The 24,222-nt window shown below is 46.9% G+C and overlaps 1 long non-coding RNA gene across 2 annotated transcripts; it reads left to right on the top strand.

Annotated features, from left to right (window-relative positions):
• The first annotated feature begins 97 nt into the window (after window positions 1–97).
• LOC142056128 (uncharacterized) lies at window positions 98–21,329 on the top strand. 2 transcript variants are annotated; one of them, XR_012660230.1, is made up of 4 exons: window positions 98–1,190; window positions 11,419–11,650; window positions 14,369–14,441; window positions 14,840–21,329. It is a non-coding gene; the product is annotated as an uncharacterized LOC142056128 (long non-coding RNA). The 2 variants fall into 2 exon arrangements; XR_012660229.1 differs by having other exon boundaries at window positions 14,369–21,329.
• Window positions 21,330–24,222: the final 2,893 nt, after the last annotated feature.

Consider the following 24,222-nt stretch of genomic DNA (forward strand, 5'->3'; position numbering starts at 1 on the left):
CCCCAGCCGCCCCCAATGGCGGCCGCCTCGGCGGCCGAGCCTCCGCCCCGCCCGCCGCGCGCCCGGCCGTTGGCTGTGGCGGGCCCCGAGAGCCGCCGGGGGCCCGGGGAGAGGGGGAGCGGCGGGCAAAGCCCCTGAGGCGGTTGTTGCCAGGTTCTTGTGGCGGCGCAGCGCTGCGCCTTTCCAGCGGAGCCGGCTCTTGCCTGTCTCCGTTCTCCCCCTCGCATGGGCGAGGGACTGGAGGAGGAGGAGATGGAGGAGGAAGGCGTCGGGGTCGCAGGGCTGCCCCGGCGGCGCCCCCACACAGCCCCCCGCCTGCGCTCTGCCGCCCTCCTCGCCCCGCGAAGCCGGTGTCGCCGGGCGGGAAGCCAAGGCTGCGAGGCCGCGCCGGCTGTGTCTGCAGCTGCTGCCCATGGGCTTCTCGGGAGGGCCTTAGGAAAAAGTTCATGTTGTTAAGGAAAGATATGGCAACAGATTGAAAATACAGTGGAGTGTGCCACTCTAAGGCAGCCGTTTTAGCCTGGAGAAAAGAAGACTGAGGGCGGATTTTATCAATGCCTACAAATACCTGAAGGGCAGGTGTCAAGAGGATGGGGCCAGACTCTCTTCAGTGGTGCCCAACAGCAGGACAAGGGGCAATGGGCTCAAGTTGGAACACAGGAAGTTCCACCTCAATATGACAAAAAACTTTCCTGTGAGGGTGACAGAGCAGCGGCACAGGCTGCCCAGGGAGGCTGTGGAGTCCCTTCCCTGGAGACATTCAAACCCCGCCTGGATGCGTCCCTGTGCCCCCTGCTCTGGGTGTGCCTGCTCAAGCAGGGGGGTTGGACAAGATGATCTCCAGAGGCCCCTTCCAACCCCTACCATTCTGTGATTCTGTGATTTTCGGCAAAAAAAAAAATCACTCCTGCTGCCTCCTTCTCATTTGACCCGTGTCCAAATGGCAGTTTAAAGAGATCATTTGCATGGCACTGTGCTACTGACACAGTCTTTGACCTCTGAGGCAGTCTCGCAAACCAGATGACTCTAATTACAAATGCCTTTGAAACGCACCTTCCAGTTGACCTCATGCTGTCCACTGGAGACAAGACCACTTGAAAATAGAAACTTGAAGAGAAACATGCAAGCTGACATAGTTTCCGTAGGAACTTGAGGAGCTCACTGTCAAGTTTATCCCAGATATTTGTGAGGTGAGGAAGTTTTTGGTTTTGGGGTTTTTTTTTGAATTTCAAGAGCATTATCTGCCCTAACTTTTCCTTGTGATTGACTTTGACATTACCTTATAAAAAGCCCTTTAAGATGTGATAGTAGACCTGTATGTTTACAGACTGGCTGATTTCAATATACCAACTTGGGACCTTACAAAGGCACTGATATTTCAGGAAACCAGGTTCTTTGGTCTCCTGACTATGAGTGCAGATTCTTAAAAACTTGGAGCTATGTACGTGTATCTAGTGATGTTATTAGGTGGCATCCTTAATCTGTCAATGCTGCCATTAGTATTTATCATCCGCTGCAATGTCATCCTTACTGTGTTCTGAACAAAGCTTGATGTCAGCTGCCTCCCTTCTGTATTCAGCAAGGGACAGCTAAGCAGTCCTAGTGCCCGCTGCATTATATGCCTTGACTGCAAAATCCGTCAGCTTCTGGCATCCCAGCAACAGAAAAGCAGCAAGAAAACCCCTCAGAGCTCTCACTCTATGGGTCTCCGTGTATAAGAAGGGGTTAGGTAAGCATCGTAGTACCTACCAGATTGTTCTGGTTTCCAGATGTGTGGTGTCCCACTCAACATTTAGAATGAAATTCGACCCTGTGAGTCTTTTGGGGATAGCAGTGCTGTCACTGCAGGTACTTCCCACGTTCCCATTTCTCTTCAGTGAGACAAAGGAAAAACAATGCTCCGTGGAAACGAGTTCTCCTGGCATCAGGCAAAGAGCGGCAGTTCTCCTGGGCAGAAGTGATCCATACAGCAGTGTAGCCAAACTGGCACAGTGATTTATCAAGAGTGAAAACAGGGCGTTACCCTGTAAAACAGGTATTGCTATTTACAGAGTGGTACCAGCAGGGGCTTCCCAAAAGTGTCAGGGACCTATATGATATTAGGCAGAAGTGCTGAGGGAAAATTTCTGCTCTTGATAGTTTGCAGTGAAAGCCAGCATGGAAATCATAAATGTTTCATGCTGAGCCTTTATGTGCAGTGGAACTACTCTGATGTTTACCAGGGTTTGGAAGGTAAGTGGGAGGCAGCTGAGGGGGCAGCGCAGGAATTTGAGGTGGCAGGAGAAAAGAGGCAGCAGACATACGAAGAGCTTTGTGAGAAGGCAGCAGGCTTGAAAACGAGGCCAGGTCACAACAGCAAGGATCTGCAGGAGAATAGGTGGGGGCGGGAGGGATAGCCTAGGGTGCAGCACTTGGTGCTGTGAGGGGCCTCTGACAGCACTCAGAGGACAGGAGGCAAAACAATTCAGAAACAGGAAGGGCAGGAGCTTCTGTTATGCAACATTTGTTTTTGGCTGCAAACAGTTAATTTGGACTTTTCCCTTGGTTATTTTTTTTCCCCCTAAAGGATGAGTTAAGTTTTCTAGATTCCATCTGTCCTAACAAGGAACTTCTGCTCCTGCAAGATTATCTTTCTCACTCTTTTCTGTCTTACTGCTTCTGGTTTTGCTTCTCCATCATGTTCCTGACCTTTCCCTTCCCCACTGCCCATTCTGCTTTATTTTGTTCTCCTTTTCCTTCACAATTTGCAAATATTTTTCTGTGATTATTTCTCTCCTGCTACCTCTCTTCCCTTTTTTACTTATCCTTTCTTTTCCGCATGCTTCCATCTTTGGATTCTAAAAGCATAATTGACTGTCTCATGTACTGGAAAACAAACCAAACTACGGGGGGCAGAGGGAGGTTGGTTGCCGGTGTGCTAGCACGCTGTCCTGCCCAGTGTTGTACCTGAACACACAGCGGCTGTGATTCTTAGGTAGGTAGAAAAGAAACGTCTGTTGTAATCTCCAGGTATTAGATCTCAGATCAAGCTAGAAATGCAGAGCAAACTAATTCTCAACACCATGCTTTTCTCACCAGCATGATGTGCTCTGCCATGCCTGACATTACGAGTGGGAGAACTTACTCCTTCACCATGCTTTCTATCCTCACAAGTGAAGAATTGTTCCCTATGGAACACTCCTAGCTAATTATCTCTCTCTACTCTCTAGATTTGCTAGCAGAGCAGAAGAGTTGAGAAAACATCCTGTGGCTGTGGTGAAGGGAAGTAGCCACCCTCTTAACACTGACCTTCAAATAATTGGCAGCAGCTGTAGTTTTTCATGACACTTCTCAAAGGCAGCCCTTCAAAGTCAGGTGAGCTAATGTGGGAAAGTCATGCATGGCTGCTGTTGGACCCTAAGTGCGCCAAGAAGCTCCACAGGATCTACCCATGCTGTGGACATTTGGCTGCTTGTGCTTGAGGCCAGCCCTGGCATGGCCCAGCTGTCAGCATGGACCTTGGTCCTGGGAAAGGAGCTGTGGGGAACCTTATTGGGGATTTCTGTCCCTTGTCTCAGGAACTGAATTTAAGCTTGGGCCCTTGCGCAAATTATGCTGTAGATATGCCCATGCCTGGCTGTGCAGCTTGATGATCTTGGGCTTCCCTGGCTGATGTAACTTCATGGCTTGACCTTGAACCTGTCGTGTCTCTATGGTCAAGCTTGGTGGTCCTTGGACCAAGCTGACCCCTGTTGCTGTCACCAGATGGCCTGGCTCTCCTTGTTCAGGTGCTGTGGGGTTGTCAGTGAGGTCCTTGCCTGCCCTGGTGGAGCAGGCACACTCCTCCTTGTGGACAAGGAGTGCACACCGTCCTCAGGGTGTGGGTGAAAAGCAGGAAAATTTCCAGGGAAATGCGCTTTTTGGCACTCTTGCCAGGTATTGCCCTTGCATAAATAATGTTAACATTGAAACATGACTAAGAAAGCTAATAAGCGTTCTGATTAGGAACAAGAAATAGAAAAGTGAAACCGTATTATTTTTGGCACTGTTCAAATGATGTGGAATGCCAAATTCTCAAACTCAAGCTCTCTGCTTTTATGGGTGATGTGACATCCCTTGTGTGATTAGACTTTAGGATACGATAGTCTTTTTTCCTCTGGTTATCTTACTCAACAAGTTTCTGTCTCATTGGGCACCCATGACTTACAAGGAGACAGAAGGCAGGATGGTTATTGTGCAACTTGAGCAGATTCACAGACGCAACTGCCCAGATCAAACTGCTGGCTTTAAACCAGTCCCCGTTTGTAGGAAGGACAGGAGTCAGCTGCACATCTGTTGCCAGAGGACTCCTCCCCATTCAGATGACATGGCTTGCTTCTGTCCCGGTAAAGATGGAAAATAAACTCCTCTATCTAAATGCTGTATGCTTTCTGGGAAGGTCAGGTCAAAAGCATGCCCGGGGGATTAGCTGTCGTCATTAGAACAAAAGTCAGGTCATGATCCCAGGTGCAGTGGGTTAATCTTGGCTGGCCACCAGGTGCCCATCAAGCTGCTCTATCCCTCCCTCTCCTCTGTGAGCAGAGCCAGAACTGCTCAGCAGTAGCTAAAACAGTGGCATGTTTTCAACACTGCTCTAGCCACAAATACAAAGCACAGTACTATGATGGCTGCTATGAGGAAAGTTATCTACATCCCAGCCAGACCCGATACACCATGTTTTCTGAAAACAACAATCAAAAAATGTTTTTTTTATTCATCCTGAAACTTTAAATGGCTTTTGAGTATTCAAGCACTTTATTTGGAAACAAAAAAAAAAGGTTTTGCTGAGGTTTTTGTGCCCCTAGTGAAGAATCTGTCCTCTCAAACACAGGAAAAAGTGAGTTAGAACAGAATGTTCCTAGCCTTTCACATTGTGCCTTTGGCGTTCTCCATTTACAGCTTTTTAGCTGTGCAAATTGAATTTGTCCTTGAACTTGAACCATTGTGAAGTATCCTAAGTTAGAAGTTGTGATACTTCAAAACATTAGGATGTCAGACATGGTAACTTTGTATTAGAAACATGTAGTTGCAAAAGCTGATCTCTGGAATGGCTGCACACTAGCACAGCTTATTCCGTTTCACTGACGAGACTTCAGTTTTACAAAGATAATATCCCAGATCAGAATTCAGTCATTTGTCTGCTGAGAGGAACCACAAGCATTTTTCTAGCTTAAAGACTGAAGAATATTCCTAATGACCTTTGAAGAGCTGCTGTAATTTGTAATTATTCTGACGTTTGAATACGTGGCAAATATTTTAAAGCAGGCTTTTAAGTGGTTTCCTCAGCAACCACTCTGCATTAGAGACTGACGTATGCTATTAAGTATCATGCTGGGTTCGGATCAGCTTTGCAATATTAAAGACACTTGTTTAAAACACTGCCAGGTCATGCACAGCTCCTTGCTGTCTAACAGCCCTGGAGCACAGAGGGAAGCTCACTGCCTGCCAGACTTTTTTGCAGACATGCAAGGACACACCTCTCTGTGGTGAGCTGGCATAGGTGCCCCAATGGGCGGAGGAGCTGGCCCCACTCACTATTGGCTGCTTTCTCATCCATCGACAGAGGAATGGGGAGTTTTATTTCTCATTCATCTGCCCCTCCACCCCCGACCCCCAAAAAAGGCTAGTGACTTGTAAATTCCCTTTTAAAAAGGTATCAGGCACAGCTCTTAACTGAGCACAGCTCATATTAATTTTTTTGTCTTTTATCTCAAGTTTCTGGGGTATCAGATAGTTTATCCTTCATTCCCATATTCAGTGCTTATGATCAACAGGAATGTAAAGCCATTAGTAGGGTTAATGATGGAGAATCCGGGACGTGTCACTAATATAAAGAAGCACCTCATCTGCTTTCCTCCAAAGCTTTACAGTTAGTTACTTATTCTGATTTGGATTGCCTTCCCTATTTGCTATGGACATCTGGGATTTAAGGCAGCTTTAGCAGAACCGACCTGAGAATCTTAAAGAAAACAAATGCTGCTCAGGGGAAATGTGTTTAACAGTGATCCTAATGGAGGGTGTTTGCCTGGCATTTATCATCAGCTCTGTGAGAGCCTGATTGGATGCCCCAGGACCGCTGGAGTCTCTGGGGGCAGAATTCTCTCTGTTTCTGACTGGAAGGTCAGAGTTTGTTCCTGTTGCTATAGAGTAAGAGGGAGTAGGAGTAATTTTCTCCTGATACCTTCTCACTTTATGCCTTTGTTACCTTGCGATTTGGTTGCTTCAAAGCCTCTATATGAGGCTTCTCTCTAAAACTGTTTGGAGGCACAGTGGCGGACCTAGCCTAGCACATGACAGCTGCCCACCATGCCCTCTGTGCATACAGTGCTGAGTATGGTGAGTACTTTAAGCTCTACCCTAGCACCCAGGAGGTCTGGGTTTCTGTGTGCGGTGGGAAATGCCAAGTCCCACCAATAGACTCCTACATGAATTAATCAGGGTATTGCTTTGAGAGACAGGCAGCTTCTCTGGCTTCTGTGCCTGAGCTAAAATTGGAGCGGGTATTCAAGAGGGAAGAGGGACTGCCAGTGCCCGCATCCCTGACAGTCACTGCATTGTTGGGCTGAAATAGCCCATGTCTGTTGACCTTCAGAGCCAGCCTGTGGTGGTCTTTTTCAGGCAACTTGGAAAAGAGGGTCGTCAAGTGAGGTAATGCCCGACAAGCATCCTTTAAGAGTATTCTGATGCTTGTGTTTCTTTAGGTAAGCCTGCTCTGTAGGAATATCTTCTTGCTTGGCCATTCTTTTCTTTCTGTAACTCTCAAGAGAAAGGATTTTCTAGAACTTACACAGAAAAATAGAATGCTTTCTGACAGTGGTTGCTACTTTGTATTCGTGGTTTTCCAGGCAGAAATCAGTAGAAATTTCTGAAGGTAGAAATCAGGCAAAAGTTACATCATGTGTGACCCAGTCTGTGGCATTATTGTACTTAATAGCAGTTTTTATTCCCTGTTGATGCTGTACTCATATTTGCTTAGTTGTTACAACCACTGCCTGCTATTAGGGAAATGGTTGCTACTTCATCCTAAGAGCAAACAGGAAGAATAGGATAATAGGAATTCAGTGTTATAAATCTATGCCCCTTCTGTAAGACAAGAACTGAGGCAGTTAAAATACATGTTTGTAAAAAACAAAAAAAGCACAGGGCCTGCATGCAAAATGAAATCCTGTAGCATCATTTTGTAATGTAGACCATTTCAGGAAATCTTGTGTTTACAAGTGAACCTGTCAGTTTATAGGGTCTGACCCAAAGCATAGGGAAACTTCTGAGAATCCTCATGTTGACTTCTCATGGACAGCATTGGGTCCACAGGGAGATGGCCATGTTCAAAATCACATCCAGCACTGAATGAAAGCTTCAGCAGTGTGTAATCTTTGTTTTTGGCATGAGAGTGTCACGTAGAAATACCATGTGTAAGCAACATACCGCTGCATTCAATGTGTGATCTTTGCCTACTTTGCCATCTACCTTCTGTAGGGGCCCATTACAGTTAGTGGGAATCTGGGATGCGATGAAGTTGCTGTGATTCTGCGCTCGCAGACTATCTGCCGCTGACATCTTCTGCCATTTTTGGTTCTTTTAAAACTCAGATCAGTTTAGTGTATGAATCCAATTATTATCCCTGGGGGACAGGGTGGATGGTAGGGACAAACAGCTGGATGAAGATGGAGTAAGGATGCTAAGAACGACGAGAACTGAGTCTGCTGCTGAGAGAATATTTATGGGGAATTGCACTTTTTATTGATTAAGGTAAGATGCATAAAACTGGTTATTTTGTCAGTTCAGTTGCTGTGATGAGCTCTTTTCCTAGGATTTCAGAGGAGGAAACATTAATTTCATAGAATCATAGAATGCCCTGAATTGGAAGGTAACCACGAGGTTCATTGAGTCCAACTCCTGTCCCTGCATAGGACAGACCCAAAATTCACACCATGTGTCTCAGGGCATTGCCCAAATGCTTCTTGAATATTGTCAGGCTTGGCACCATGACTGCCTCCCTGGGGAGCCTGTTCCAGTGCTCCACCACCCTCCAGGTGAAGAACCTTTTCCTAATTCCCAACCTAAAGCTCCCCTGGCACATCTTCCTCCATTTCCTCGGGTCCTATTGTTGGTCACCAGAGAGGACAGATCAGTGCCTGCCCCTCCTCCTCCCATCGTGAGGAAGCTGCAGACCACAATGAGGTCTGCCCTCAGTCTCCTCTTCTCCAGGCTGAATAAACCAAGGGACTTTAGCCGCTTCTCATACAGGTTCCCCTCTAAACCCTTCACCTTCATGCCCTCCTCTGGACACTCTCTAGTGGCTTTATATCCTTAATGTACTGTGGTGCCCAAAACTGCACACAGCACTCGAGGTGAGGCCGCACCAGCGGAGAGTAGAGAGGGACAATCACCTCCCTGGACCAACTAGCAATGCAGGGCTTGATGCACCCCAGGGCACAGTTGGCCCTCTTGGCTGCCAGGACACACTGTTGGCTCATGTTCAACCTGCCGCCAACCATAACCCCCAGGTCCCTCTCTGCAGAATTGCTCTCCAGCCTCTTGCTCCCCAGTCTGTAGGTATATCCAGGGTTGCTGTGCCCCAGGTGCAAAATCTGGCACTTACCCTTATTAAACTTCATATGGTTGGTGATTGCCCAGCTCTCTAGTTTGTCTAGATCCCTCTGCAGGGCCTCTCTGCCCTCAAGAGCATCAACAGCTCCTCCCAATTTTGTGTCATGAGCAAACTTACTTAGTATTTCTTCCAGTCCTGCATCCAAATCATTGTTGATCAGCTGGGTCTGCCTGTTCCATTCAGTATTCTTCCCTGATACTGAAAGGATCGAAGAGAATACTACCTGAGCACCTGATCTTTCAACCAACCGCCCCAAGGCTCTGCAATCCCTTTTGATTGCCTTTGGACTTCTCTTCGCCACCTCTTCTCTGCCAACTTGAAGAACCAATAGTGGGTAATAGTCTGAGGAGCTTACCGGCCTAGAGGGTTTTCTAGTGACATCTCTGAACCCGGACCCCAGGGAGGCAGCAGACTTCCCTGTGGGCTGGGTCCGGTCGGCGTATTGGACCCTCCGGTTAAAGCTCTTTCAGTGAGATGACCCAAGCCTGTGGCTGAGTCCTTCCTTTACTTCATAGTCATGGCTTTATCTGTATTTCTCAGCTGCAAAGTGGGGGCAAGAAGACTTCTCGGTGTCAGTGGGAGTGTTGCGAGGGTGATCACAGGAGCAGTTGTGATGAGTTCAGCAGAGGCTGGACTAGCTCCTGGGCTAGCTGCCCAAGGCGGGTTACCAGTCCATGAGCACTGTAAAGCTGAGCAGCCAGCTCATTACTGCATCACACTAACTCTGTATATTGTCAGCATTGTGCATAGCTAGTATGAAGCTTTGCAGAAAAGAGGGCACCTTCCTTGCCACTGTTGGTCTCCTTCAAGAACTGAGGAGGATTGTAGGAGCGCCCTGTCTAACTGTCATGGCTGCCCTCTGGGCTGCCAGGAGCATCAACGTTTGTGCTGATCCTTCGCTGGTGCCCACTGACACAAAACCATCCCAGCCTTCTCCTGCTGCGTCCAGACAGACAACCCTTTCCTGTTAGAAAGGCATAGTGTCACATGACAAAAAATAACAAAAAGGTGCTGCTCTCATCCTGAGGGATGACAGTGAGCAGACTTTAGTTTGGGATTTATTCCGAGGGGCTCTGTGCAGTGCCAAAGACAATGGTCTTCCACGTCTTCAAGGTGTTATGGTAATTGTGGTAGTAAGTAACGATGATTGTCTATGAGCAAATAAATTCCTGAAAATGTGTTGAAGCTGGAGGGATTTCCTGATGGCTAGGCCAAGTCAGGTTGAAATCCCCTGCTGAAGCAAGAGACCACACAGCTCAGCTGAAATCAACAGTACTCCATCCTCTTACCACAGCAGTAAATTAATCCTGCTTCTGCCTTTTCACCTACTCTCTTCAGCACAAAGAAACAAATGATATTGTCAGTGTTTGAAGGAAAAGGCCTGTTTAGTTTTCAGGGCAACACAATACAAGCAGAGCAAAGAGATAGTATTTGTGTTTAGTTTTGTTCAAGGAGTGGAGGTGCCGTGGTTACACCGTTAAATGTGATGCTGTGCTTACTCCACTTGCACCTATCCACCTGAACAGGATTAACTACCTAGGACGATATTTAGGAATATTGTTGGAATATTTTCAAGACCAAGTGAAGTGTAATTCAGAAGCCAGTTTTGAAGAGTTGCACATATGATAGTAAATACTGATGAAAACAAAAATGAAGAATGGCTCCCTAATTCTTGGCTCTACTGTGACCAGGGGTGGCAGAGCTTAACTGTTTTTTGCATCTAGCTAAGGGAGTGCTAATTTCAAGAATGTAAGCATATCCTGATTCAGTCTGCCACCTGTTGTATTCTAAATCTGGGCAAGCCTGGCCCAGATGTAGTCCTGGGTACATACCAAAACACCAGAGGTTATTCTGTTGGTTGGGAAGACCTGGGTAAACAGAAGTGTTCCCTTGCAGGTTCTCACAGGTCCTAACTCCACACACCTTGGGTCTCTGCTCCTGGAGCCCCTTGTGAGCTTTGGCCTGTTCTGTCTTTGCCTTTCAGGTGAGTCATGTTTGCAGCTGTGTCTGTGCATGATTATGTTCTGCCTCTCATTTGAGGTTTCAGGTTGCCCCAGCCTGTATTTAAGATCTCTTCTATATCACTGTGAAACAACTTTTTCTACTATGGCTTGAAATAAGCAAAAACGTATTTTATGCTTGTGCCACAAATAAGAAAATGCATGAATGGGACAGCCCACATTCAGGTAAGGTCTTGGAGAGGTACAGGATGTTTGGAAGTGCAACCATTCTTTAGCAAAACTGTCAGGCACATGCAGCATATCTTGTTCAACTGTAAGTATACTGCTTTTATTTAGTGCTTGAGTCCACAAGCCATGATGCTTCTTCAACAATGTACTTCCATGGGGAATTAATGACACCCAGTACCTCCTGGTTTTTTCCAGAACTTTCTTTATATTGGGGGGGTGGGGGGGCTCATATCATAGCAATAAAATCAATGGGGATTTTCTTATTGACACCAGTAAAATTTTTACCATAGAACAGAACCATTCAAGATGTTCCATGGAAGTACATTTAACTTTTATTAAATCTCCCCCCTCTCTGGCCCCATTTCCTTCCTCCCTGCAATCATCATGCTTTGGCTATGGTTGGACAGAGTTCCCTGTTGTGGTTGCACCCTGCTGTCACCACCGTTGTATGAGGATTTACAAGTTCTACTTTGAAATGCCCTTGCAACAAACAGAAGTATGTACACACACTGCTTCTGTCTTAACAGCTGTCAATCCTAAATCACAGTGTGAACAGTGAATGAGATGCTGGAGTGCATATTTTCGAATATGCTCCTTTAGGTCTGGGCTGAAACTGCAGAGACAGAGTGGAGGATACCTTCCACATGCCACAGTGTCCCTAAGGAGACTCTGGGCAGCTGAGAAGGAGACCTGGCTGTTCCCCAAGACATCTCTGCAGGGGCTGATGACCAGTACTCCAGGCACACAAGAGATGTGGACCCTGGGTCTTCATTTCAGGGGAGCCAAGACCAGAAGAACAGCTGTTAGGGTCACCATTAATACCCTATTCAAGGTATGTTGAGTTGTCTGCTGTTGCTGTAAGATTTATACCTCCTCTTCTCCACAGGCACCTCTTGTCTCTTTTTGCCTGGCCTCTGCGCTGCCTGAGGCCCCCACTTACCACAGCAGTCACAATGTACCTGTTTCTGAATTCAGTGTATTACTGCGTGATCCTTCAGAAAAGCAGCACTTTTAGGCTGCTTTTTAACTAACTCATTTTAAACGGCATGTTATTAAACGTTGCTTATCACTTGTTGACCACACAGGAACACTTGACCTTTGCACAAACCACATTCAAAATATTTGACAACGCCACACAAAATATTAGCCTTATTTCTTACTGGAATTTCTAAACCATCTGACTAGAAACAACATAAGGGAGATGGAAATTAACAGGACCCCAGCGTGACCTGCACAGTAAAATGTCACTTAATGCAGACAGTATGATACCATCATCTTTCAGTGGATGCTTTGATGTCCTAAGGCTGGACTTAAGAAAAGGCAGAGAGCCCAGTACAACACAATATACAGCAGCAGCAGCAAATGTAATTTGTCTGTCTCAAAGGGCAAGATAATGCACTTAAGTAATTCTGTACTGCAGCAAAGCTGAATTTCACAGACCTCAGCCTATGATAGTAAGAAATGAAGACATGAGACACCTGTTGCAGATGGCCCAGCTCCTTGCCAGGCACTTTCCCAACATGTATAAATTGGGGGGGTATCAGTTACAGGTGGACAATCTCGCTGACAGGACAGGCTTTCAGATGCTTCAAAGGCAAACGCAATGAGTAGCTGTAACACAGCTGTGCATACAGATATACATAATAATATGAAATGGGTCCAAGTGAATGTAATATCCAACCAATGAAAGCACAGGCTGCTTCAACAAATGTTCACAATATTATTTTCAAGATTTAAAGGCTCACCCATATACCTGAATTCAATTTCTGACTTAGTCTCTGTCAAATCAAAGAAGAGCATATCTTGGGTGCTAATGGAGAGTAGGGTTGATTAGGATGTTGCGGTTAGGGGACATCCTTGCACCTTCTTCTCAAGAAGCAGGGCCTTTCATAGAACCAGGCGTAGAATTACAAATTCAGGACCATGGTGGCATTGAGTCAGTTTTCCATCATGTGCCTCCCTACCTGTTCAGCCAGTGCTCCCTGGCTAGCCTGAAGGCTGGTCTGGTCATTCGTACTTTACTGAAATGAGACTGCTGGGTTTACCTGTGGTCTGAGGGCAAAGCGGTGCTGCAGCCACCCACTTCATGCCTTTGGACAACACCAGCTCACAGCCCACCTCTTAAACTGTGATTTTGATTGCAGCACATTTAATGGGAAGTATTTTATGGGAAGACTGTTAAGACAAAAGTGCCTTGACAAGGAAGAAAGCAAAAACCACCCAAAGACCAGACTAAGGGGTATCTGAATATTTACAGCCTGTACACACCTTGGGCAACAGCAAAAGCTGGGGGTGAATTGGCAGATGGTTGCAAAGTTATTCTAATGCCCTTTCCTTGAATCACCACATGGGCACCAATCTGTCTCCCCACAGACCTGTCATGTCTTGTGCCCTTGTCTGCACAGGGGAGTCAACACCTGCTCTGTTGGAAACACAATACTTTTGTAAAATTTTTGTAAATTTATTACTCACTGACAAAATTACTTTTGCGTCTTGCTGCTAGTCATCGGGACCAGCTCTGAAAATGGCAGATCTTCTAAGATATGTGTCTGCTCATCTGCCTTCCTCATTCCCAGCGAGAATCCAAGGGCGCATTAAATATAACCTTGGACTCGGGTACAGAAATAAATCATGTAACATGACCTGCATGCCAGTTAAATAAGTCACACTGCAATTTCTATTGCACTGATTCATATTAGAAAGTATTTTCCTTTTATTGAAAAGACTCTATGAATGCAAATGCCGCAAAATGACCCAAAGTATGAGTACTGGCCAAGTCCTGAGACTCTCTGCAGCCTGTGGGTAAGAGACAAGCTCTTTGCTGTTGTGTCCTGTGCTTCACCAGGGCTATGGTTTCCCCCCACCAGCAGCTCTCACAGGCGTCAGCTATACAGTGCCACAGGAGCCAACTGTTGGAAAACCCATTTTTAAATTCCCTGCTCCCGTTTGGTCCCTGAGGGAAACCCTCAGGGTGGTGCTGGAGTAGTGCTGCCCACAGGCTATCCCACACTGCCTCAGCAGAACTTGTGCTTCAGGTATGTATCTGTGCAAGGGCAGTCATTATACTTTGCTACCTCCCCAGGCAAGATGACTTCACCAGAGACTCTAAGAAGCAGAGGTATTCCTGTCCACTGGGGCACCCAAATACAGTAGGTGTGTGCTTCACACTGCCCGTCCTGGGATGCGCTCAAGCCTGTCCTACGGGGCAGACAGACCAAGTCAGGTAGTGGAACACTTGAGGTCAGCTCAAGGCTTGCTGAAAACCCCTGGGTGAGCCAAGTCCAAAAAAAGGATCCCTCAGAGAACAGCATACAGACCCAAGGGAGTCAAAGCCTGCCTCTGCTCACTCTTCCCTGTGTAAGCTGATTTTTTTTGAGGCACACAAACATGTTTTCACTTCCTTGGGTTTCCTGTGCGAAGGGAAGATGTCCGGTGGTCGCTGACGCTGCCGGCTGCTGTGTCACTGAATCAGGATTCATTTTGTGATCAGTTTTGCAAGTTTTGGCAGAGCAGTGGTATTGTGCATTGACCTACTCCTGCTGCTTTTCAGGTGCTGTAGGAACATCCCTGATGTTCAGCAGTGGCGCTTTTTGGTGGCACCAGAGCCTTGGACCACTGCCTGGGTAAGCCCCTGCCCAGTCAGGGAATCATTTGCCTTTGGGTTTGCGTTTTCATAGAAGGTGATTACTTGTCAAGTGCTCAAAACCAAGATTCTTCTCTGAGATATGTTGATGTAAACTTTGGACTTCATAGAAGTACAGTATTGTTCTCCTTCAGAGCAGCTGGAGGTGGTGCAAGTCCTCCCTGAGGGGAGTCAGACCATGATTTCTCCTCAGTATAGCTGCCTGCTGCAAAACCACAAGAGGGAAAGGTCTGTAACTTGCATTATTTTCACTCCATCTCTTAAAGAAGGAATTACTCAAACTCATTAAAGATTATTACAAAGGTAAAACTGTCTAGCTCATTGGCCTTTTCATTTCCTACTCTAATATCTTGGAATTTTTCTTTTTTTTTTTTAAAGCTAACACTGCTAAGTGATCACTTATGGATGTTTGCATTTTCATGGAACATGCATGCAAAAAGCCCAGCTGATGATTTCTGCCAAAAGGTTTGAAATAAAATCCAGGCTTTGATAGTAAAGTAGCCTTTTTTGGCACTCTATAAAAATCCCAGATGATTAAAAAGTCACAGAATCCATTATTCCTGTAACAAACCCTGAGTACTGCTAATCATAGAAGTAATGAGCTTTTAATATTAAAATCTCTCTGGCAGATAGGTTGGGAAGAAGTGTATGTGACCTCTGTGTGCTGAAATACTGCATTGTGTTACATGCTCCCGAGCTTCTCACTTGTTTTTTGTTTCACAAATTGCAGATGTACACCTGCTCTTCTCTGCCTCTTCACAGAGAAAATGGATGTCTTTTTTGAAGAGACATTTTAATCGGATGGAGATTACTGGACTTACTACAGGGGGCAAATAGTTCAAACCTGTGGTGTGTATCATCCAAGCTTTGTGGGCCCACATTGAACAGCCCGTGGAGAGCTGGAGAGGGAGTCTGTTTCCTAGTCCAACAGTGGCTTCAGTTGAACCGCAACTCGGCAATGAAGGAGGAAAACAGTACTTGCAGCACTGGCAACACTCCAGGCCCTTATGTCTCCTAGGTAGGAAACTTACTCCTGGTCTATATGTCTTGCCATGTTTTCAGCATGAGGTCACATGCCCTGTGTTAAGCCACATGAACAGCTTGGTCCTGTGCCATGCCCCCCGTGGAGAAAAGTACTGCTCTCTGGCTAGCGACACAAGCTTCTGTGCTGGGAAGTGGCATGCTGATGTTGAATCGAGCAGCCCCTTCAGCATTACACAGCCTTGCTGGGCAAATAAACATCAGCTGAGCAGCCTACAAAGCACGGCTGACTGCTTAGGCATTTGTGTACATCATGGGCTCTGGACCCGCAGGCCAGCAGCCTGGAGCTTCCCTGATGGAGCCTCTGAGACTGCTGCTGGCTGATGGCACGTGGTCATGAAACAGACAGGCTGAGAAAGCGGAGGGTTACACACCAGCTGGTGGTTGCTGACCGGACCACACTCAACCTGGAGAAAACAGTCCAGGAGAAAAACATGCTGATGCCATAACACCTCTAGATGAACACCCCTATATGGGTGGACCGGGCTAGGTCTTCGAGACTAAAAAGACTTCCCGGCCTGAAAAAATGAGAAATTTCGCTCTGTACAGATGTGCTGAGATGGATGGTTAGGAGTCATTAACACACACCTACCAGCCGTTTTTATTTCAAGAATATCAAGTAGTACTGGTACCCACCACCTGTAGTTATTTTACATCTTTAATTATGGATTAGGTTGAAAAAGGTTTCCTGTTCTGGACTGCAAGCCCAAAGCTATCCTCACAGGTGCGAGGAGGCTGCAACACCGTGCCAACCCCTGGAGATGTACGTTTAACCCAGAAGCACCGATCCCTGTATTGCAGCCAGTACTAGCAAGCACCGGTCTAGGGACAGGTGAGTGCAACATGCTGCATCACCTGGGAAGAAGCTACCTGAAGGTCAGCTGCTGCACAGTGACCTCCGCATGGAGGCTTCCTGTCGGTGGGAGGCAGGCGTAGGGGCCACATCCCAGTACAGCTGGCTCATGAAGACACGAGAAAGCTGCGGTGAGCCCAAAAAGTTGCTGGGATGGCACATCATGCACTGCCCGCTTTATGGAAGAAAGGTGGAGGACAAAACTCCCCAGCAAGTAAAGTAACAGGACAGCAACAACACTGCAGTGCTCCTGCAGCATTGTGGTGTGCTTCTGTAGCACATGGCAGTTTACAAAGCACTTGATGATACTCCAGTGGAAACAGGATTTTTTCAACACCTTAGATGGGAAAGGGACTAAGACTGTGATAGTAAGTTGATTTAAGCAGATCAGACTAATTACCGTGTAAGAACTGCCTTTAGCACTGCAACACTTGTCTGCCTTGCTCAGGTATTCTGAAGGAAAAAAGAAATAGCTGGAACGCTGCGTTTCTGCAGAGCCTACCAGCATGCCAGAGCAAGCTCTCGCAGTACCTTGTTACCACTGGATGAAAAGCAGCATCTTCCCGTCGGAGACCAGGCTGTATTTATTTCCCTCACTGCCGCCCAGCACAGCTACCTGCAGCGCACTCGGGCGACGTGACCACTGCGGAACCTGCAAATGACCCGAGGCAGTTCGTTCCTTTCGCCTCCCGCCTCGGCCTGGGGCTCCTGGAGGTTTTTCCTGTCCCAAGGAGGTGATGAAATCGCATCAACTGGCATTTAATGCCCTGCGGTGGGGTGCTGGAACGAGCTCCGCGCGCCAGCTGTCACCAGTGACGCACTTGTCCAACTGAGGTTAGCGCGGTTTAACTCGGTGCCGTTAAGGACCGCTTCCTGACCCTCTCCCTCCCGCGGGGCGCGGCGCTGGGGACGGCGCAGGCCGGCGGCGCGGCAGGGACGCGGCCCGCTCTGGCAGCCCTCCGTGGCGGCCAGGGCCCGTCCCTGGGCCGGCCGGGCCTGCGCCGGGGCAGGTTAGCGGGGCCCGCGGCCCTCGGGCATCGCCCGGGGCTCTGGGTCCGAAGGCGGGGCCGCACCATCGACCGGCGGGTGCCGGGAAGGGCCCCGAGGAAGGGGTCGGGGGGGGATGTTTGCCGCCCCTCAGCTGCCGGGCGGTGCAGCTCCGTTACCGGTTTCCTGTGGTTTCCCGTGGTTTCCCGCGGGCCCCACGCCGCACTCCCAACCCGCAAGGAAGAGCGGCCGCTCCGCCTCCCACACGCCGCGCCGGGGGATGGGAGGGGAGGTGGGTGCGGTGGCCCCCCTCACTGCTGTCATCCGACGACCGAAAGCCAGTCGCCCGCCGGTAACGGCGACGCGGTACCGCGGGGCCAGGGAGGGGCCGCCGCCGCTCTCGCTGCTGCCTCACGGTAAGGAAACGCCACCGGCCGCGCGCTGCCGGCGCCCGCGGACGGAGCGCGACGGGCCGCGCCGCTGCCGCCCCGGGCACGCGCCGCCCGGCCGCTGTTCGCCGGCCCCGCCGCCCCCTGGCGGCCGGAACGCGGCACTGCAGCGCCGGCCCCGCGCTGGGGCACCGCCCCCTGGCGGCGGAAAGGCGGCGCTGCCACAGCGGGTTTCTTGCCCGGCGTCTCCTCTGCAGCTCCCGGGCCGTAGGTTTTATTTCGTAGGATCGCAGAATCCTTTGGGTTGGAAAAGACCTTTGAGATCGCAGAGTCCAACCGTTGACCTGAACTGGCAAGTCGCCACTAACCCATGTCCCCAAGCGCCACATTTACATGTCTTTTAAATACCTCCAGGGATGGTGACTCAGCCACATTCTGGGCAGCCTGTTCCAATGCTTGACAGGCCTCTTGGTGAAGAAACTTTTCCTAATATCTAATATAAACCTCCCGTGGTGCAGCTTGAGGCCATTTCCTCTTGTCCTATTCTTATTACTAGGGAGAAGTGACCAACACCCACCTCACTACAACCTCCTCTCAGGTAGTTGTAGAGAGTGTTGAGGAGGCTGAGGGGAGACCTTTTCTCCAGGCTAAACAACCCCAATTCCCTCAACCTCTCCTCATAAGACCTGCTCTCCAGGCCCTTCACCAGCTTCGTTGCCCTTCTCTGGACACAATCCAGCACCTCAATGTCCCTCCTGTACTGAGGGGCCTAAAACTAAACACAGGATTCAAGGTGCGGCCTCACCAGTGCCGAGTACAGGGGCACAATCGCCTCCCTGCTCCTGCTGGCCGCACTATTCCTGATACAAGCCAGGATGCTGTTGGCCTTCTTGGCCACCCGGGCACACTGCCGGCTCATGTTCAGCCGGCTGTTAGCCAACACCCCTGGGTCCTTCTCCGCCAGGCAGTTTTCCAGCCACTCTTCCCCAAGGCTGTAGCGTTGCATGGGGTTGTTGTGACCCAAGGGCAGGACCCAGCACTTGGCCTTGTTAAACTTCATTCCATTGGCCTCGGCCCATCAATCCAGCCTGTCCAGATCCCTCTGCAGAGCCTTCCTACCCTTGAGCAGATCAACACTCTTGCCCAAGTTGGTGTCATCTGCAAACTTACTGAGGGTACACTCGATCCCCTCATCCAGCTCACTGATGAATTCGTCCTGCTGTCTTGTCAGTTGTTGTTTTTTCAATTTTATTTCAAGTTCTCCCTCTATGCAGTTCAATGTCCCTATTTTTTAATTCTTGCCTATGTTTCTCGTACCCTCTTGCTTTCAAATTATCTTTCTGTGTTTCTCTATTGGGTTTATGTGTCAAGGTTTTGGTAGTAGGAAGCTGCAGGGTGGCTTCTGTGAGAAGACGTCAGGAGCTGCCCCTGTGGCGGACAGAGCCAGTTCCAGCCGGCTGCAGGAGGGACCTGCCACTGGCCAGAGCTGAGCCACAGTTGTCCAGGTGGGGCCCCACCACTGCCAAGTAGAGGGGAAGGATCATTAGACTTTGCTACTGCCCCAAGCAAGGTGGCTTCGCCAGAGACTGCCAGGAGCAGAGGTATTCCTGTCCACTGTCCCACCAGACTGGCCTGTGAGGGAGATGCCTGGCAGCTGACAGGAGGCAGAAGAAGAGGAGGTGAGCTGTGCGACATGGTTTTTACATCCACCTTGTAAAACGAAATAATTTCCTGTGGCCAGAACTAGTTATGAAAGACAAGTCTGTCTGTACTAGAACTGGGTTTGAAAGCTACATGGAAAGAAGTTCTCACTTTAGTTATGAAGGTCTAGCATCTGTATTTGCAGCGGGAAGTCTTTTGGGAAAAGGGAGTATTTGCCTTCTTATAAGGGGCTGCATCCCCCACCTAGGAATAGATGTGGTTTCATAAGTCAGAAGCCAGGATGTTTTATGTAGCTCCCTGTAAATCTTTGGAAATGTAGAGGAAGCGACATCTCCCGTCTTCTCCTCTAGCTTTCTCCATTTCCCATGAAACTGCTTAACTATTTCACATTTTGCTTCTGCCTCCCAACGTTTCTGGCCTTTGCAATCAGATTCCAGAGCACGACGGGGCTCTGCGGTGCCCTTTTCTACTAATTGTTATGTACGATGAGGACAATGTAAGTATCGGGAACTTGCCTGTTCTCAGCTTCCCTAAATCAAACCAGTCCCAAGGATCTCTCTCCAGGTTAGAAGGCAGGAGAAGTCACTGTCCTTACGACACAGCACAGCCGAAGTGAAGGGCACCTTTACAGTCAAGGAGAGCAAATGGCTCAGTCAACGCTGCAGGGTATGGCCGCTTGGATTTTTTTTAAAAAAGGGGCATGACAGTCTTGTTCTGTCTTATCCTTTCAGGTTTGCAATCTAAACAAAATGGATTTCTATTAATTCTATTTTAATAACACTTTTATTGTGTCATATGTGTCAAAGATTTTAGAGTTCCTAAGAAATTTAACCTTGCGAAAGCCTTTTTTTTAACTCACCAGTGAAAACCAGCAGGTCCTACCAAAACAGAAACCTGCAATTTTTCTATACACAGACCATACAAGTCATCATCAAGCAATCAAGAGAAACCGTGCTTTATTTAACATATGTTTTTTAGCCCACCAGAATAAAACCAAGAAACTTTCTCCAAAAACCTGGCTGTAGTGTTGGGCCTTTCTTTCTTTGGAAGATCTGTGCAGTCAGTTTATTTAAACATGGTTAACTTCTGGACGTAAATTATTTTTAAGAATCCTAGCAAGACTATGGATTTATTTTAATAAAAGGAAAACTCAAGAGGCCTCACTAGCTTTTGTTGCTTTCTGTAATGGAGATTTTTTTTCCTATCTGATATTTATGAATATACTGCACAACAAAACAAGTATTCTTGCATAATTTATTTATATACTCATGTTTGAGGAAGGAATTATCAGCATTTTACTTAGTGTCTAACTCAGGAAAATTATTCTTTCTGGATGTAAAAAATCAAAGTTCATTTTCATTTTAGTTGTCATAAACACCATCTCCAAATTTCCCTTTGCTTTACCCTACAACCAAAGTAAAACACAAGCTCTTTATTTTAAATTCCCCTCTCCCCTTCTTTGATAACTCCTTGTGCTGGTTTTGGCTGGGATAGAGTTAATTTTCTTCTTAGTAGCTAGTATGAGGCTGTGTTTTGGGTTTGTGCTGAAATCCCTGTTGATAACACAGGGATGTTTTAGTTCCTGCTGAGCAGGGCTTACAGGCCTTTTCTGCCTCTCACCCCACCCCACCAGCGAGCAGTCTGGGGGTGCATAAGAAGCTAGGAGGGGACACGGCTGGGACAGATGACCCCAGCTGACCCAAGGGATATTCCATGACATATGACGTCATGCTCAGCCTATAAAGCTGGGGAAGAGGAAGGAAAGGTGAGCTATTCGGAGTGATGGCATTTGTCTTCCCAAGTAACTTATGCACAATGGAGCTCTGCTTTCCTGGAGATGGCTGAACACCTGCCTGCCCATGGGAAGGAGTGAATGAATTCCTTGTTTTGCTTTGCTTGTGCTTTTGCTTTACTTATTAAACTCTCTTTATCTCAACCCATGAGTTTTTTCACTTCTACTCTTCTGATTCTCTCCCCTGTCCCACAGCAGGGGAGTGAGTGAGCAGCTGTGTTGGGCTTAGCTGTCAGCTGGGGATAAACCACGACACTCCTACAACTTTTTGCACTTCCAGTTTAGCAAATCTTATAGACAGGGTAAATCTACAAAAATAACTTGCATAGCAAAAAAGCAAAACCAACTGTCTCTCTGCACAGCACACTGGAGCCTGATGGCCTGCTTCCATGGCAAATTCGCTTAAGTTAGCTTTGTACATAAAAGCCTCCAATTTAGGAAGAATATTTAGGTTTGTTCTGTATAACTCTTTACTTTTGCCTACGACAAACAGATATTAGGGAACAGATTAATCAAACCTAAATTTCATTTGAAGTAACATTAGCCAACAGTTCAGGTGTAATTTGGGCAGAAAAAAATCAGGGTCTGCGTGTTTTGCCAGGCAGTGTTTATTCTTGGTGGGTACATGCTTTTTCATAGTACTGCTGTAGCCTATTTAATGTTCTGCTTTTGATTTTCCTTCAAATTTACATCATTTAGCTAACCCTAAGTATTTACACCACAGTGTAACTCCAGATGCAGGCAGCCTTATGCCTCATTGACAGTGTTTTGCTTAGAAACCTGGCTCAAATGACAACCTCCGCATTGTCCTATTTCCTTGTATGAATACAGCTTTCTTCCTTTGTGGGTCCTTGCTAATTAAAAATACTTTGAATAGTTGTAATCCCACTGTAGCAAAACATTACAGTGTAACACATAAATTATGAAGAAAAAAACTACTGCTGGCATGGATCACTTCCCAGCGTGCACAATGGGGCAGCACACGGTGTTTCCAGCCCCTCTCACCTCTTGCCTCACTTGCTGTGGTCGCAGCCTTTTGCTGCGGCTCTGCCCCGGCCCCAGCAGTGGGGAAGGGGCAGGGGAGGGATGTGCCAGTGGGCCATATCTGCTTCCCGCCCCCCCCCGCCCCAAAAATCACCATTCATTTCCTTCTGCTGCTGCTTTGGAGGGTTTGTTGGGGAGATTCTGTGCAGGCAGAGCCAAGATACTAAGAGTACTATGGTTAGAGGATTTTAAAGAGCAGAAAGCTCATGGTCTTTCTGTGTAAGTACAATTAAATCTGGTCTCTGTAGGGAATAGAGACCAGATGTTACGTGCTGCCTCCTGATTTTTTACTTCTGCAAATTAAACAGGGTGGGGGACCAATAGTGCCTGCGCTCTATAACCTTCTGCCCTTTTAGATTACACTTCAGTGGATTATTCAGATTTACCTGTTTTAGGACATTTCTGTGTAAAGTATTTGCATTGCCAAAAAATCTAGTCTCTAGACTTTTTTGTCCCCCAAGCAAATAATTGATTATCAAGATTTCATTTACCCCTGTGTTTTTCAATTCTCCGATTTGTTTTTCCCCAGTGTTGTATAGAACAGTCTGAAATTTATCCATAAAACTGGTAATTTTCTGACTGTAGTCCTGAAACTGGGATATCATGCATCTTTTTATACAAGATTGTTTTATCTCATTACTATGCTTTTCTTAAAGCTCCGATTCTTCTATAAAAGATTATTTTGTAAAAGTACCCCAGTGAGGTGATTGAGCATTTTCTTTAACAGTTGTTTCCTACCAAATTTGCCTATGGTGCAGGTTAAAGTTTCTCTCCTGCTGACTGAGCTATAGTTAATCATGCGATTTAGTCTGATGATAATTTATTCCAGCTAATGATGCATGAGATGTAAAAAGCCCAAAGGAGGAGTTAGGGGGACTGGAAGTTAGGAGGGGAAAAATTCCCAAGCCAAACATTCCTACCTTTTTTCCTTGCACACTCAGCATATCTTTTGCTGAAATTACTGAGACACCATGGAGCCCTGCCTTTTTTTACAGTCTCTTGCTGGTGGAATCACACTTTAAATCATTCTGCAAAAGCATGACTTAGTTAACACTTCATTATGCAAGACGACTTCCACTATGCTGTAGTTGGCAGAAAAATCTGACTTCCCTCATGCATTTTATCCATCACCCACTTCAAATTAAGAAAATGCGACTTTAAATTTTGTTGTCTAAAAGGCGTATGGCTGAATGTCTGTTTACCCAATCACCAGTTGTATGAGGCGGATATGTTAAGAATACAAAAGATCAGATGCCACAGTTAAATTAAGATATTCCTGTGATATTTTTTTCCCTTCAAGAAATAAATATTTCACTGTAAAGCATTGTTTGAAGAGTAACATGTTTCATCTCAAGGGTCATGAATGGCTTGCAGAATAATTATACAGTGTGGCTAGTTAAATTAATTTAGTAAGTGAAGAACATGGTTATTTGCTCGCATAAGGGTTTTCAAATTGTGATCTTCAGACTAACAGCTGTCTGAAGTGTCACAGTAACTGGCACATACGTGGTCCCAGGGCCAAATCATCCCTTTTACAACTTGTGTAAGAAGATGGGAGCTTCCAAAATACTTGAGGGTAGCAAGTTGTGTAGGAAATCTGGCAGTCATAACCTTAAGGGAAAATTCTTTTTCAAAAAGGAGAAAATAGACATCACTAGAATAATACTATATCCAGTCCCCAACAACAATCACATTCTTGTAACACTGGGATTCAAGCCTCTTAAAACTTGTGGATACTTACTGTTATTTTCTACAGCTGAATCCCAAACCCTTTATTCAATTTTTGCTCCTTTAAGCAAGACTCCAGTTTGCAATATTTATAAGTTCAAACAGTGAGGTTATATGCAACTAAACGATAACATCTATTTTAATTTTGTATCCTTTTAACACACAAACTTAAGCTGAAGAAGAGAGATACTTCTGAAATGGATAAATACCTTTGCCATTCTACTGGAGCAATACTCAAAAAGAAAAGAGGGGGTAAAAAACCCAC

The sequence above is a fragment of the Phalacrocorax aristotelis genome, chromosome 4 (assembly GCF_949628215.1).
Source record: "Phalacrocorax aristotelis chromosome 4, bGulAri2.1, whole genome shotgun sequence".
Classification (NCBI taxonomy): Eukaryota; Metazoa; Chordata; class Aves; order Suliformes; family Phalacrocoracidae; genus Phalacrocorax; species Phalacrocorax aristotelis.